At 48.1% G+C, this 16,196-nt stretch overlaps 1 protein-coding gene across 2 annotated transcripts in view; it reads right to left on the bottom strand.

Annotated features, from left to right (window-relative positions):
- Positions 1–12,303, bottom strand: part of PLXNA2 (plexin A2) — a 324,134-nt gene extending 311,831 nt beyond the window's left edge. For both annotated transcript variants that reach the window (XM_054026508.1, XM_054026509.1), the window contains exon 1: positions 11,975–12,303. The gene's annotated coding sequence lies outside the window, so the exon portion shown is untranslated. The remainder of the gene's footprint in view (positions 1–11,974) is intronic.
- Positions 12,304–16,196: the final 3,893 nt, after the last annotated feature.

Here is a 16,196-nt window from a genome sequence, read left to right as displayed (position 1 = left end):
ACTTTATCCCAAGTGTCCAATAGACCACACACACTCAGTTTCTAACTCCAGGTCCAGCCAATCTGTCAGAGATGGCAGCGCATGAAATTATCAATGTGTAATAAAGTGGTTTTAAAACTTACTATGAATACACTTTCCCCATCCTCCTCCACTTTTTAAAGCTTCTATTAAAAATAGAGGAAATTCACTGGCAAAAAAAAATGTTTAAACAACATTAATGGCTGTGACAAACCAGTAAAAGGCAGGAAATTTGAGTATGAGGCCAATGCTCCATCCTGCACTCTTGCCATTGTGCTTTTCGGGGTATTTGGCAGCTGCATGAGTTAAAGAGACAGCTTTCCATCTCTCGCTGTCCTGCTAATTCCAACAGATCTATCCAGTCTCCAAGAACAAAAGTATTTGATGCATCTAAATCATATTTACTGTCTGTGCTACCATATAAAAGCAGCTAAAATGCTGCAGGTACTGTGCCTAGTGCTACTTTTGTAGTATTCTTTAGAAAGCAGGGAGCCTTGGAGTCCAGTGAAGTGAATTTCATTTAACAATTTTAACTGTGCTGCAAATGCTCATGACTTTATCATGAGACACAGTGTGACAGTCTATACCATTATGTTCACCACTTTTACAAGACTATGATAAATTTTATATAAAGTATGCCTTGTGAGGTATCATTTGAAAAGTCATAATCTGCTGAACATTACCGTCCCAGTAAAATATGTGTACCAACATTGTATGTGAAGTAATCAGATTCTATTATGTAGCATTGCTGTAATGTACTCCAAGTTTAAGAAAAGCAGGCCCCAAATTCTCAGAAACTAAAGAGAGACCAACACCCAGTCCGGTGCTAAAAGACTATCCCTGTTTAAGCGGCCATTCTCCAGCAGGGGGAAGGCGTGAATAAGAAATTTAAATTCCATCACAAGGACAGTTTTGTGCACCTGAGACTGCTTGTCACCTGCACCCCAGTTGGGGGTAATCCTCAAAGAGGGGAGAGAGGTGTAAGAATGAGGGAGAGAGAGGCCTCCAAATCACCTCTCCCCCTCCATCTCTACTCATGGCAGCTACGACACTTAAAAAAACAAAGAAAGCATCATTGAACTGGGAGAGCGGTGATCCTGGCTGGAAGGTTTGGATCTGCTGTGAGACAAAACCTTTTTGCTTTTAAGTTCACTTAGCTTGTTAAGTTATTAGCAGGCATTTTACTCTTATTTCTTTTGTAACCAATCCTGGCGTTTAAAATCTGTCTTTCTGTAGTTAATAAACTGATCTTATTGTTTAATCTTAACCAGTGTGTTTGGATGAGTGTGTGTGGGATACTCCATTTGGGATAACAAGGCTAGTGCATATCAATTTCCTCTGATGAAATGATAAACTTTTGATGAACTTGTACTGTTCAGAAGGATACCAAGCAGTATAAGACACACATTTCTGGGGTTGGGACTAAGAATTTGCAGGTGTTGCCCTGTATGTAAATTCATGTAACATAGCTGGGAGTGATTTTGCATGCTGAAGGCTGCATGAACAGGCCAGGAGTGGATGTTCTCCCAGAAAAGCTGTGTAAAAGGCATCCTAAACTAAAGAATTAAGGGGACAGCTGTTCAACAGTCCAGATTGTACCCTGGGTAATGTCAACACATTACTTGATGGTTTTCTTAAAGTCCCAGCTCCTGGAGTCATGGGAATCTTGGCTTTCCTTCTTTTTAAAAGTAGGTTTCTAGCCTCCTGATTACCAGCCTTTCTCTGTAAAGTTGAACTCCACAGCCTCACAAACCAGGAGGCAAATAAAAAGAACCCAATCTTTTAAAAACCTCATTTTTAAGCCAATCTCAAAACTTTGAGGGGCCATACCCATTAATTTTGAGTGCTTAAGGTTGGCAATGCTTCATACACAACATGATAAATTAACTGGATTTAATATCTGTAACTTTAAGAGCATCCCAGTGCCAGAGGGCAAGGGGCGCATTGGTACTAGGTAATGAGTTTCAGCTGGCCTGACCAATTCAGTATATCCCAACTCATTAGGGTTATAATCTGTATCTAAAAGGTGTCATGTAACATGGCACTGGAAAACTCACTGACCACTAATAGTCGTGCATGATGAATGTGGTGTGTATTAAGAGTTATGGATATTTGCTTAGGCAAAGATCTTTCACCACGGAAGGCAAGGGAGGGCAGCCCCCTGGTGCTTCTGTGGGAGGCCCTGATTGAGAGAACATCAGCCATGGGAGGAAGAACAAAGACTGGTAAGAAATCTACCTTGAACAAAGACATTCAGGGTAGCAGGGCATGTGGTGACAACCCTTTACTTGACCAGATTGCAGTCCCAGATTGCTGACACGGTATCTTATTCATAGGACCACTACACTCTGGTCTTGTGTACACACAAACTTGTATTGGTTTAACTAAATCGGTTTTAAAACAAAGCTCTAGTTAAACTGGTACAAGTTTGTGTGTAGACCAGGCCTCTCCTCCTTTCTCCTGCCATCTTCCTGTTAGATACTGGTATCCTTTGTGGGGTCAGATTACATAGGACTCCTACCATGGGAACCAAAGACCTGAGCCATGGAGCTGCCACCTTCTGTCTAGCTTACATGTTGCTGCATGTTGTCCCAAAGCCAAGGGCAGCTACTGCAATGCGTATCAAGCTACATCCTGATGACACAAGTGAGTCTACCTAAATCAAAAACTGCAATGACTGCTGCATTTTGAGAAATCTCTTACAAGCATTTGTTCCCCAGCTCACCAAGCCTGGATAGAACATAGATAACTTGATCCAAGCTGAGTTGGGCCCTGACAGCAGCTTTTGGAATAAATCAAGGTAGAGCCACTTTCTTGAAAGTCTCCTCATGTAGAAGAGCAAGTGAGTAATCAGTGACGCACTGCCTGAGAGACTTCCTGTTTTCTCCAGCATTACTGGACTTCCTGACACAAGGTAAAGAGCAGTCAGAGCTCTGTAGCTTGACACTGATCAGTAGCTGCTGCTGAATGAATTAAAATTGCTGTTTCCAAATGGTGGTAATTGCCAGTCAGGATCTGAAAACTATAATAAGCTGTTTCCTTTAGCTCTCCATGATGCATACGGAGAATAGCCTCTCCCTGGACCATTAGCCTGCCTCCCTGCAAGGTCTGTGCTGGGAAAATGAAGGCTAAAAAAGCCCTTCCTCAAGTGGTGTGGGATTTGGATGTGCATCTGTAACCTACTGGGCAGTGCGTTTTACACTTTCTCTTCTGTGCAGCTGCCCAGAGGACATGAGGCTGTTACAGCCACAGCTGCGGACCCTGACTCTTTGGGGCTCAAGGTTTTGTCTCTGGAGGTCTCCAGTTCAGTCCCTGGTGTTTGTCTTGCTGGCAGCCCTCATGCATCCATTTGGAACTTGTCAATAGCACTTTGGGGTCACCGCGAGGGGTCCAAGGCTGGATGTGCTCACTAACCTGCTGCCCGGGGTGCTCAGAAGCCAGGCACTGCACCACACCAAGGCTCACTCCAGCCTGCTAAAAGAACGTTGTCCCCATAAACTCAAGCCACACATGCTGGCCCTTATGAGCTTTGGACTGGATGTACTGACTTGTAACCCGTAGGCTGCTCAGAGGACCTGGACTCCTAGCATTGAGCCTACATTTGTTGTACAAATGTGGTGGTGAAAAATCACAAAGCGACAGACTTTCTGAACAGCCAACACTGAAAGTTTTAGAAGGTCAAACCCTTAGGCCTAATCCACACTAGAAAAAGTCTGTATCGGCAAAACTTCCTAGTGTAGACGCAGCTTATGCTGGCAAACAAAAGCTACTTCAGGTATACCTTACACTAGTTCCCCCAAACAAAATAAGCTAGATTGACAAAAAACGCTGGTATGATTGTATCTACACTAGGACGTCTCTCGGTACAGAAATGTCGTAAGAAACCCCACCCCAACGGTCATGACTATACCATCCAACGTTTAAGTGTAGAACTGGCATTAGCTTCATTTAACCAGCTGGGAGACAGTTGTGAAGTGCTGGCTGGCTCCCACCTCACCAGCAAAACAGCTGCACTCCAGGTTTGAGCAAATGTTTCTCTTAACACTCACTAACAGAGGATGGGGATGCACAAGCTCACCAGGCTGCGAGGAAGGAGACTTTCCTTTCCTGTTTAGCTTTCGGTGCTGAAACAACTGTTGTCTCACTCACAGTTTGGAGTGGACCCCCACTTGCCCCGCTCCGCCATCCCTCGGAGGCTTAATGTGTGAGCCTCTGGCTAGAGCAACTCCTGCCTCTCCCTCTGCAGCTCACTCCCAGAGCATCTGGTTGTTTCATTAATGAGCCATAAGAAAGGAGCAGCAGCAGCAGGAGGGCGAGGTGAGAGGTCAACGTAATATTTACCCAGACGTCACCTTTCACTTTTGCGCGGCGGGGAAGTCACTTCAAAGCAAAGGAAGGGCTGCGAGAAACATCCCGGGTCTGCTGGGGAGGCTGTGCTCACATTAACACAATAGAGCCACTTCCAGCCCAGCTCCTGTCAGGCAAGGAAGGCCCCAGGAACTTCTGGCAGTGCTTCCAAATCTCTGGTCCATAAGCCAGTATAGCCCCCTCAGACTGTTAGGAGTCTGCCTATCCTTCCCTCTCTAATGCCACTGCTTGGCCTCCCGCTCTTCCATAGAAGCCCTAGACCGCCACAGGCAACCAGGCAGCTTGGGCTGCTGGACCCCAACTCCAACCCTCCTGGTTCTGAACACCCTTCATTTCAGAGCAGTTTGGATTTTGGGGCTAAACCCCAGTACTGCAAGCCACCCAGGCTCTAGGCAGGTTAGAGTGCACAGCGATGGGTGGGAGGCCAAGGGAACTGGCAGAAGTAGTCAGGATCTCTGGAGAGCTTGGAACTCCCATTGATCTCCAATGCACTCATTGCAATTCTCTAGGAGACCCCAAGGTAGACAAGAGGCGGCCCCACAAATGGGCCCGTTCTTCAGGGCAACATTTTTAAGGCACCCTAATGCCACAGGCCACCCTGTGTGTGAAACCAAGTGGGTAGAATGGGGACATGCCACAGGTAGGATTTTTAATTTCCAGGCAGAGATATCTCATTTGGTGACTGACCTTGTGTTACTGAGCGATGTGTTTGTACATCAAACCTTTTACTAACCCCCTGCTAAGGTAGTGTGCTTGTGCTTAAAGCAGGATGACTCCTGAGTTCTATTCATGGCTCTAGCAATGCCTTACTCAGGGCCGGCTCCAAGCACCAGTCCTCCAAGCATGTGCTTGGGGCGGCACCTGGAGGGGGCGGCGCTCACCTGGGGAGAGCGGGGCCCCGGCCAGGCTCGCCGCCCTCCTCCCAGCACTACGGCCGGTCGGGGAGAGCGGGGCCCCGGCCGGGCTCGCCTCCCTCCCCCCGGCGCTCCAGGTAGCTGGGAAGACCGGGGCCGCCCTCACCCGGCGTACTGGCTGGTCGGGGAGAGCGGGGCCCCGGCCGGGCTCGCCGCCCTCCCCCGGTGCTCCGGCCGGCAGGGAAGAGCTGGGCTGCCCTCCTCCCGGTGCTCCGGCCGGCCGGGGAGAGCGGGGCTGCGGCCGGGCTCGGCGCCCTCCCCTGCCGCGCTCCCCGCTGGGGGGCAGGGGGCGGCGGGAGGCTTTTTTGCCTGGGGTGGCAAAAAAGCCAGAGCCGGCCCTGGCCTTACTGTGAGAAAACCACCTCAGACTGCCTCAGTTTCCTGATCTGCAAACCAGCGGTAGAATTTACCTGTCTCCTACAGCTGTGGAGGAGAAGCTTAATACATGTAAAGCACTTTAGTATTGGATAAGAAGGATGAGAGAAATGCCAAAAATTGTTAACAGTGTCTAAGGCAAATCATTGCTTTAACATTGTCCTCCAGGGTATCACGCTTGGAGTCCCACCATCAAACCTTTCAGTGCCTTGCAAACACAGGACGAGCTCTGTCAAAATCAAGATGCCCAGCCACCTAGCACTATTCTTTCACACAAAAGCCACTTGGAACGTCACAGAGACAGTGGGGATAGAACTCACATCCCAAAGGCACAGTACATTATCCCCTCAGCTCAAGGAGAACCTCCATTAGCTCTTAGCACCGAAGGGCCTATGACACATAGCTGTGTAACTCCAATTCCATCCAGCTGGGCAATGGTGAACACACAGGTATAATGGCATTTCACCCCGGAGGATGCCAGCTACGTTGGGACAAACCCAATGGTTTGGCTATTCCTGCACAGACTGCAAGCTGCTCCCTATATTCCTGCTACAACAAAATGGGTATATTCACCTGAGCGGCCTTTAATCTCCTCTGTAGATTGCTGGTGCTCTTCAGACAAGGGACTAGAGAACATACCTCATTTGCTTTCCCGTTGCAGCGGAGCAGCCTACATCTGCATCGGGCAGGATGGAGGGCTTGGCTGACAGGGCTCAGCCCAGCTCACTATCACTCTTCCTTTTAAGATGATCTGGACTTTTTTTTTTTTTATAATGTGACTCTCATGCCTTTTATCTCCTGCTCTGAATGTAATTTTAGCCCAGGCAAAGCAGGATTAAACTTTCATAACATGATACATTTATCTCGCTTTTCATCCCCTTCGCCTCCCCCTTCAATTTCACCCAACGAGAAGCAGAGATTATACCGAGAAATATGAGAAGGGATATATCAGATCAGAACAAGGGAGGCCACTTTTTTCTCAGCACCCCGTCTCTGGCACGTACCATCCCATTGAGCAGCCAGAGTCACCATTTAGCCAGCAAAGTTAGGCTAACGATATTTCTCAACCCAACTGAAACACAAGGTTGGATTAAAACTCAGAGAAAAGACCCAACAGAGAACACACAGTGGAAGATTAGATTAGAGACAGACATCATTGACATATGGTATGCGCGCTTATTTCATCTTACTTTATTTATTTATTTTCAAGTCTTGCCAGAGCAATTTTACCACCACCTGAGAACATCTCACCACTGCATTCAGGCCACAGCAGGGGAGGCAGGAAGACAAACCATGCTGAGACGATTCCAAGAGCATCTCTCTCCTGGATAAAGGGGGTGGGGGTTGGATGAGTGTATAGGGGGCGGGGGGGGGGGGGGGACCATCAGCTACAGCCACTCTGATTTATCTGGGAATTTTTGAACACATTAAAGTCTTTCTGCCTCTCCCAAAAGTGCTGTTTCCAGTAACAGGTAGGTCTCAGCAAAATGGTGGGTCAAATTCTCAGCAAGTGCTGCTCATCTTAGTGTCTCCTTTCACCATAAGGGACCAGTGGCACTCAAGTGATGAGATGGCCAGTTTTAGTGCCTTCCCAAGTTAAATTCGGTGACAGCTCTGCTTGCTGCCCCCCCCCCCATCCTTTTTTAAACTCCCACAAAAGCAGCTCTTTAGTACCTTTTAGCCTGAACTGCAGGAGCCCCCCTCTAGTGGAGTGAGATGGTATTTCAGGTGGCCCACAACCCAGTCTCATTCGCTCTTCGAGCAATAACTGTATCGTAGAAAATTCAGTCCCACTCAGACTCACAGCCCAGCCTGGGGATGCATTACTTTGACTAGCTCATGAATTGTTACTGCTCTGCTGTTTGGCCTGAGCAGTTCCCAAACTGCTTAGGCCAAAGGTGGATTTGAATGATGAATCCTGGTGTAGGGAGGGGAGGAGACGAGTGGAAACGAGAGTGAAACGATGGAGCGGGAGAGCACAACTTTCATTCTCAGTTTGTTAGATAAAGATCTTTTAGAAATAACCCAGAACTAAACGGACAATAAAATCCCTTTGCAAAGCAAAAGCAGGGTGGCTTTTTCAGCAGGTTTTTAACCCCCAGAAGCCTGGATTTGAGAACAAGGCTCAAGTCACAAGTGACAAGTTTGACCTGCTCAATTCAGCCTTCTACCATAGATCTAATTCCTTAACAAACCCGATTCCCAATTCTGGAAAAAAATTGGGTGGGTGTAAGGAGTTGGCATGCAGCAGCAGCCTTGCTACAGGCTAGCGCAGCAGAATGCTTGGGGACAGCATCCCTGCCACATGCCCTTCTCTTCAAAACACCCCAATAAATATACATTTTTCCTTTAGCTAAAGAGAAAGAATATGAATATAAAATCCTTTTAGGCAGCAGCAGCCTCCACTTTCCCAGGCCAATACACTGCCTGGATTCTTCTTGTGTTCCCAATTTCTCTTCTATATCCTTGAAGCTTTCTAACAAACTAGTCTTCACAGACAAAGAACTTTCCACTGCCTCAGCCCAGAATGCCTTTTAGTCTTGCAGGCAACTGAAGTTAGATCTTATGGAGGCAAAGAGGGAAGACGCATAGCTCTAAGAAGCCAAGGAGTAAGTGGACATACTCAGGTCACGTGTAGGATGCTCTTGGCCATAATCATAAAGGCACCAGGGATCCAGTCATCAAGACTGTGGCCAAATCCTAGGAAAAAAACTTGATAGTACCTTCCCCCCCACTTCCCCTCTTGTCCTTTGTTGTCCTCCTAGCCAAGCTGGTTAAGAGATTAACACTCTAAAAACCACATTTACTTTAATTAGCCATGAAATCTTTATAAGTAAGTGAAAAAATGTTTCCCTTGAGGGATTTTTGTCCATTCATCACTGTTTGAATTACAGGGGAGACAGAGAGAGATGGGGGGGAAAAAGGGGAAAAAATTAGAAAATTCAGATCTAATGAATTAATAGCAGAATGCCCAAAGGGGAAGCGGACTACGACTATAAAATGCAAGCAGCTCAAAAGGGACGATTCGGAATTATTTCTAGTTAACCGACTGTAACACAACGCTCCGGTCTCTTTATGATTTGGGTAGCTTGGCTAGCAGTCCCTGGCTCTCTCATTGGTAGTGATGGACAGAAGTACATTGTGCCCCCCAGGCTGTGTGTACAGACAGCTGTGTGCGACTCTACCAGGAGACAGCTGGGTAAGGAGGGAGATAGGCTAGAAACAGCCATCAGGCCCCTTGCACCTGATTTTTAATGATTATTTTACCCCGGGAAACCATTTGAGAAGGGCTGGGGTGGGGGTGGGGCGAAGCAGGGAGAAAATCTTGCCACAACTTAGACCCATAAATATTTCATAGCACCGGCATAAGAACAACGATTATATTGCTGCCAGCTCCTTTCTTGTGTATTTTAAACATCTCACCGCCTTCCACTTTCTGTCTCCCCCCCCTCCCCTGGTTTGTGTGTTTCTTGTAACAGGCCCATGAAATAAAGATTAGCTGAATAATCAAGAGTGTTTAGAAATGTGAAAGGGCCGTCTCAGGAGCACCACAGGCTCATCACTCTCAATTTTTCCCCCCCTCTTAAGAATTCCAGAGACAGAGGAAGGAAGCAAATTTTTCATGTGCTTAAAAAAAACCAAAACCTCAGGGCTGGAATGGGAGCGGGGTGGATGGGCACAGAGCTTGCTGCTCCTCATAGCAAGGGATCACTAGAACAAGTATGAGAAGAGGAGACATTCTCCACCGCTACCCCGTTACATTTTTATTGTTTGAGCTGCACAGGGCCAATTAAAACAACTTGATCAGTGCAGCATTTGGACTGAAGCATGGGGGTGGATGTATGTAATTTTCCTGCCTGTGATGGATTTTACCTTTACCCGCTAAACCAGGCCTCCCTGAACAAAGATACTTCGAGAAGACCTGGCAACCTGTGGCATGCATCATATTGGCACCAAAAAGCAGGCCTGGCATTTTCCCCTAGAATCTTCCCTCCACACGTACCCTGCAGCACCCAGCCCTTATCTCCCAAGCAGCCTCAGTGGAAAGATTCACCTATAACTTGAGAACACCAGTGCTAAAATCCACCCAAGCCACTGAGTCATTCCTTCAGGACTTGCTCCAGGCTTCAACTGCACAGAGTTTCCACCGCTGGTCTGGAAGCGCTGAGGCTCTGAGGGGCCAGTCAATGGGAGCCCTCATGGGAGTCACATGGCTTCCTGAAACACCCCACAAACGGCTCCCAATGTCATTTCCATTTAGCTGCTTTGCAAGCCAGTTTGTCACATACCAGTGCGATTTGCTGTGGAGAGTTAAAGAGCAGGACAGTTGAAGTCATCTCTTCTCCACTGTCACATATACCCAGGTGTACAGTGGTCAGAATCTATTGGTTTTTTCCTCCTGGTATCTAACCACAGGGGTGGAGGGGGGGAGTTCAGGTTGTTCTGCTGAGGAGCAGGGGAGAGTTGAGGGTTAACAGGACAAGTAACACAGGGTGTGATGAAAAGCACCCGGAGAAGCTGTTCCTATCATGTTTGTGGATTCTGTGCGGATTCTAAACAGCATCTGTTACCTGTTCCCACTGCACAAACTTGTTATAAGCCAGGGGGAAACTCCACAAATAATTACCTCCAATAAAGATATAAAGGCAGTGAAGAGTAAATTGGGTTACTTTATCTTCCTGCAACGAGCACAGCAGAGATGGTTAGGCGAGTTGAGTGAAGTGCTGTATTTTGCTATACAAGCCATTTCACAAGAGAAATTGTACATTGTAGTTACTCTTTAGCTGAACCGTTTTTCCAAAATCAAAGCTATTTCGTTCGGCTCCCTGAACCGCTCTTAACTATGCTATTGCACTCAGAGTGAATGGGAAATTGGCCAAGGACAGCAGCGGAGGTACATTATTTTTATAAAAGGGCTAAAATCTCTGTGTTTGAAAAAAAAAAAACCCAACCCCTCTGTTCTGAAGAGGGCACCGATTCTCTTTGAGGCAGCAGGCTTTCAGCTGCAGAAGTAGGTCATTTGACTTACTCATGTCTCTGAAAGTTATCAATGGGGCTGTCCAGCAAAGGAGAGCAGAGCCCATCTCCCAGAACTCAGCTACCAGCTATCAAACCGAATCGTCTCGCCACTGAAATGTTAAGAGCTAGACAAATAATGGGGGAAACCCCTTAGTAATGGGATTTTGTAGCCTCGTCCCCTGCTAACACTGCATCCTCTCTCCCCGCTGAGACAATACCCCGAACTACCGATCACACATGCACAATTGCCCACCCATCACTTACTAACCCCCCCCCCCCCTTAATGCTAGCCTATGACACTGCTCGGAACACAGAATTATTAACTCAACCTCTTCGCCCCAGCCACACAAAGTATTGACGCGGCTCGCACAGAAGAAAGGCTGGTTGGTATTGGGCTATTCTAGGTTACACTGGGGGCACGAAGTCGAGAGGACAGTGTGCGTACATGTCCTGTGTATAGAAACAAGCCGCCCTTGCCATTACACATGGGCCAGCCAAACCATTCAGGGGTTGACGGGACTGAGGAACACACAGACAGTACCTCGGACTTCTTTGGAGAAAGCACAGACTGATTCACTTCTAGCCCCCCCTGCCCATCCAACTTCCACGAGAGATTTTGCAGCATTTGGGAGTTTTCGTGGGAACAATTTTTGGTATTCACGAGCGCTTAAAATAAATAAATAAAAAAGTCTCTCCTTGTCAATGGCAACGTTTTGTTTGCTTGTCTACTCGGATGCACTTCCTCCCCCTAGATCATGACTGCCTGGGAGAAAAATGAAGCCGCTGAGATTCAAGGAGGAATAAAATACATTTATAGAATAGCTAAACTAAGAAAAAAATAATGAGGAACCTAAAACGGAGTGGGGGGGACGGGGGTTCTCTTGATGTATCTTTATTTCCAATGGATGAGGAAGCGTGTCAGGATGCTGCCTCCACACACCCTCCCCTCCAGAGGTGCAGGTTCCCAAGTGCACTGTCTGGAAAGACAAACATGTCACTAACGCTTCCAGCCAAAGCCACGCAGCAACACATGGGGCTGGAGCCCTTCCGCAGGCACACGTTACACACAGCCCTGTCCACAAGAAAGTGGCTGGGGTCCTCTATGGGGGGCCACTGGGGGGGGATCTCCCTCAGTCCCTCCTTTCCAAATGCATTGTGTGATTGTATCAAATGACAAGGGGGGGGACTCTTGCACCCCAGAGATGCATGCAGAATAAAAGGGGGCAGGCGGAGGTTGAAGGCACAAGCCCCCCTTTGCCAGCCCCGGCTTGATGACTTACCAAACCTCAAGGTCCGCTCCTGTCCGTCTCCTTGGGGGGCGGACAGCCTCCCCCCCCCCGCGCCTCCTCGGAGTTAGGGAGAGGCGATCCGCCCGGCCCCCCGATGCATTAACATCCACAGCAAGTGCCCAGCTCCTGATCTGTATTCCTGGAGGCTCCCTGCTCTTCCTGGGATCCGCTGCTCTGCACCCCGGTGCGGCTGGCTGCCCAATTACTGCTGTGTCGAAACTGTCCTTATTCCTCGCCTTTGCCCACCGAGCCCTCTCCTCGCCCCCCTCTGGCATGAGCCACCCCGGGCTGCCTGCCCTTCCCCGCTCCCCTCCTGCGGGGAGCTGTTTCCCCCTCTCCCTCTTTCTCCCAGCCGAATTTCCCAGGAACTGTGGGGCTCCTTCCCCCAGCTCCTGCCTGGCACTGGAAGCTCATCCCCCATCAGCAGCAGGCTGGCTGGCTGCTAAAGCCTGCCTCCCTGTATTACCATGGAGCTCATTAACATACAGTGTCTGGGCTTAACCCTTTCCCGGCCGAGCCCCGGGCCTCCCCGCGCCCCCGGCGGGGCCAGCGAAGAGAAAACGGGACTGGGAATTCGGCCAGGTGCTGAGCGAGACCCGCCCGGCGCTGCCGAGAACCTCCGTCCCCACCCCAGCGAACGACTCCAGAGAAAACGCGGCGAACCCAGGGGCTGGGCCGGTTTGTAAAGAGCATTAAAAGGCACCCGAAACTGGAGCCGGCACAGACACCCCACAACCTGCCTGGCTCACCTCCGCCTTCCGGCGCCCGCGTTTCAGACCTTGCCCCCATAAGGGGGCAGGTGTGATTCGAGGGAGCTGAAGCTGCTTTTACATTTTATCTTAACGCCCCCACACAGTTGGTCAGGATGCTCGCCTGGTGGGGTCAGCATCTCCTGCCCTCATTTGATACAGGCCACTGAGCAGTGAACAGGCTCCATAAATAACCCATTGCCAATCCCCTGAACGCTCCTGCAACCCACAGTTATGTATCTATAACCTTCCTATCTCCTGCAGACTATCAGCTCTGAGATGCAGGGAGCAGCTAGGGAGTTAATGAGGGAATGTGATCCAGCAATCATAGAAAGGGTCTGACAATCCTGACTCCTGGGGTCTAGTCTGAGCTAGGCCATTGACTTGCTAGGTGAACTTGGGCATTTTATTATTAGTTGTATGCTGCTGGAATGAAGGAAAGGAAAAACACCCACCAAAGATGTGTGTCTTATGTGCCTCAGTTTCCCCATGTATGACAAGGCGGGAACCTCACAGAATTGACATAAGGCATAAGAACTAGCCTTTGTAAAGCACTTTGAGATTCTTGGGCCACAAAGAACCATGTAAGTGCGAAGAATTATTAACCAGCAGCTGGGGAGACCAAACAGAGTTAAAGCACCCCACTTTCCACAGTCCACAACCCACTCACACTGCACTGAAACCCCCCAGTTCTGTATCCCCCATTCTGTCGTCCTACACTAACTGAGCACTATTAAAAAAAGTTTAGCTCCAGTCGTGTGGGCTGAGCATTTGGAAATCTAGGCCTACAGGTCTTGGCACCTCCTACCTGGGAGATCTCCTTTTACTCCTCATACACCACTGCAGGTGTGATCCCTGTAATTATGCTATCTGGGCCCCAGCTTACTATAAGAGAAGGGTCTGCTAGAAGAGTAATCTCAGACCCTTTTCCTTTAGAAAGTGCTTCCCCTTTTGGCCTGAATTAACCAAACCTGTTGTCCTCCAGGCCATGGTGGAGGGCAGCTGAAGAAGAAGGGGAAGGGAGGGTGATTTGGGTGGTTATTTTGTGCTATTACACATCATGGCATTGCTGCTTCTTTTTAACATATTTGTCAGAAGTACCTATTGCATCCCGCGAGGGGGCTGTTCTAGGGTAAATAAATAAATTAAAACTATTTTGTTAAAAACAAACAGTCCCCATTCCTCTCCTTAGCCACTGTCACTTCCCTCCTGTACCAGAGTTAGGTACTGCCCTCCCACCCACACTGGTGGGTTGCCAGTAACTAGATGGTTGTCAATGGGGATTTAAGCCATGGGGTGTACTGTTGCCTTGTGTTATGTCTCTGGAAAGTTACCATGGCATAGCATAGCATGTGGAAGCGCCTGAGTGGGGTGATCTCAGAGTTGGAGAGGGACACTCTTTAGATAAGTCCTTTGACTGATTTAGAGAACGATCACATCTGGGGAGACACTCATAGTAACTGAAAAGCAAATTAAAATAAAAAGGGAAAGGTACATACAAGAACAGCTAAAACTTTCAATCCACTCTACTCACTGTCATGGGGAGACAGACAATACAGCTACCTACAGGACTTCCCAGCTCTTGGGGGAAGAGCTCCTGAACATTCCCCACTCAGCACTAAACTAAGAGCAGCTGCCAAAGGCTGCTATTTATTCAGCAGGGCCAGGTCATATGGCTGCCTGGTGCTTAAAGCTACAACCACACAGGTGTATATTTGAAATGAACACACTTCATCACGGAGAGCAGAAAGCTACAGCCTGACTTGGATCCCAAAAGGATTCCCAGGCGCTACTTCCTAAGCTTTTTAATAAAGGAGAGACTTTAATCAATCCACACTTCTGCCCACAAAACCAGGAACACAATCAAGGGGAAGAAATTAACGCTAGTGTAGCGATTCTCTAGCTGCCCTCTAGTGGCAGGTCACATGTCTGCAGCTAAAAACACCTGGGAGAGAGAGAGAAGGGAAATTTCTTCCCTGAGCTCTTCATGTTCCCTCTACCAGGAGTATAAAAGCAAAACAGGCTGAGTTGCGTGTCAGAAAGGAGGGGGCCAGTGCAGTCTCTCTCCCTCTCAGCCCCTGGGCTGCCTTTTCCCCCTTGCAGGAGTGGGTAACTGGGTTAGGGATGTTTGTTGTTTTTTGGATCTTTTTTGAGGCTGGTGGGAAGGGGAGAGGAATCAAACCTACAAACCTATTTCTGTTGCTTGCAACTAAAGTTTAAAGGAGCTTCCCAATTTGGGAAGGTGGGGGTTGTAAAAGAGGATAAACTTAATTCCTCCTCCAGGGACAAAGTCACACAGTAGGTTGTGAATACTCCTCTGCTATGGGTCAAATTTCTCCCCTGCCTATGTCTACTAATATCCATAAAAGGATTTTCTTTTTAAACACATCCCCTACAATTCTGCAGAGCATAGACAGGAGGTGTCCCATCTCACCTTTTCTACTTAAGGGCCGGATCTCATTGCAATTGAAGTAAATAAGACTCCCCCCACTGACTTCACTAGGACTTGGCGTGGACCTGTATTGGGGATATTTTTGATGTTCTGCAAGGATACTATAGGAAACAGCTGTTTAGATCAGGAGGGTGCTCAGTGTCTACAAGGACCATACCCTTAGCAAGCTCTGCTCTTTCATTATTCTGTCCCTGCCTGATATATTGACTGTGTCTTTCATTCACAGCAAACTGCACTAAATCCCATTACAAATACCAGCTTTGGTTAAATGCTTGTCCTGCTAATGCAATTTCTCCTTTCACAGAAAGCAGTACAAGGCGGGTCAGAGCGTCTCAATCATTTCTCTCCTCTTTGCAGGACTGCATCCTGTTTATTATTTATTAGTGGCAAATTGTTTTCAGGGATGCAGGGTCTATCTCCTGCTAATTACAGGATTTCTGAACTAGGGAGCAGAGGAGGCCATTGTATGATGCATGTGAGGAGCCAGGGTTTATTTGGGGGCACAAAGAGCAAAACAGCATTGGTCTGGGATTCACTGGGGGCCGTCACGGCTAGAGAACGTGAGCTGATGAACGATGCCATTTGCATGACCAGTCCTGTGGTCAGATGTGCTTTAGGCATGGCATGTCCTTACCTGAAACAACTTTTGGGGAAATCCTCATCTGGATTTGTGTCCTCCCATCCCTGAAGCTGATGATATGTACTAGTGCCTAGGGATCACAGGAAGCCCCCTTTCGTCGCTAGAAGCATGCAGTAAATATCAGTATTTATTGTGTGGAGTTGGGGTGGCGAATGGGAATGTAAAGGGATGTAGGGAGGGAATATACCTATTTGTTGTATTAATGTGTGTGTGGGTGCTGCACGTTTGTGGGTCTGTGCCTGTGTGTGCATGCGTATGCATCCTGTGCATTTCTGTATCTGCCGTGCCAGAATTGTGTGCATGCGCATCTTGTGTGTTTGAGTATTGTTTTGCATGCATACTATGTATTGCATATAGGTGTGTGTGGTGTGT

Source organism: Malaclemys terrapin, chromosome 4, assembly GCF_027887155.1.
Source record: "Malaclemys terrapin pileata isolate rMalTer1 chromosome 4, rMalTer1.hap1, whole genome shotgun sequence".
In the NCBI taxonomy this organism is placed as follows: Eukaryota; Metazoa; Chordata; order Testudines; family Emydidae; genus Malaclemys; species Malaclemys terrapin.
This window is presented reverse-complemented; position numbering and strand designations above follow the sequence as displayed.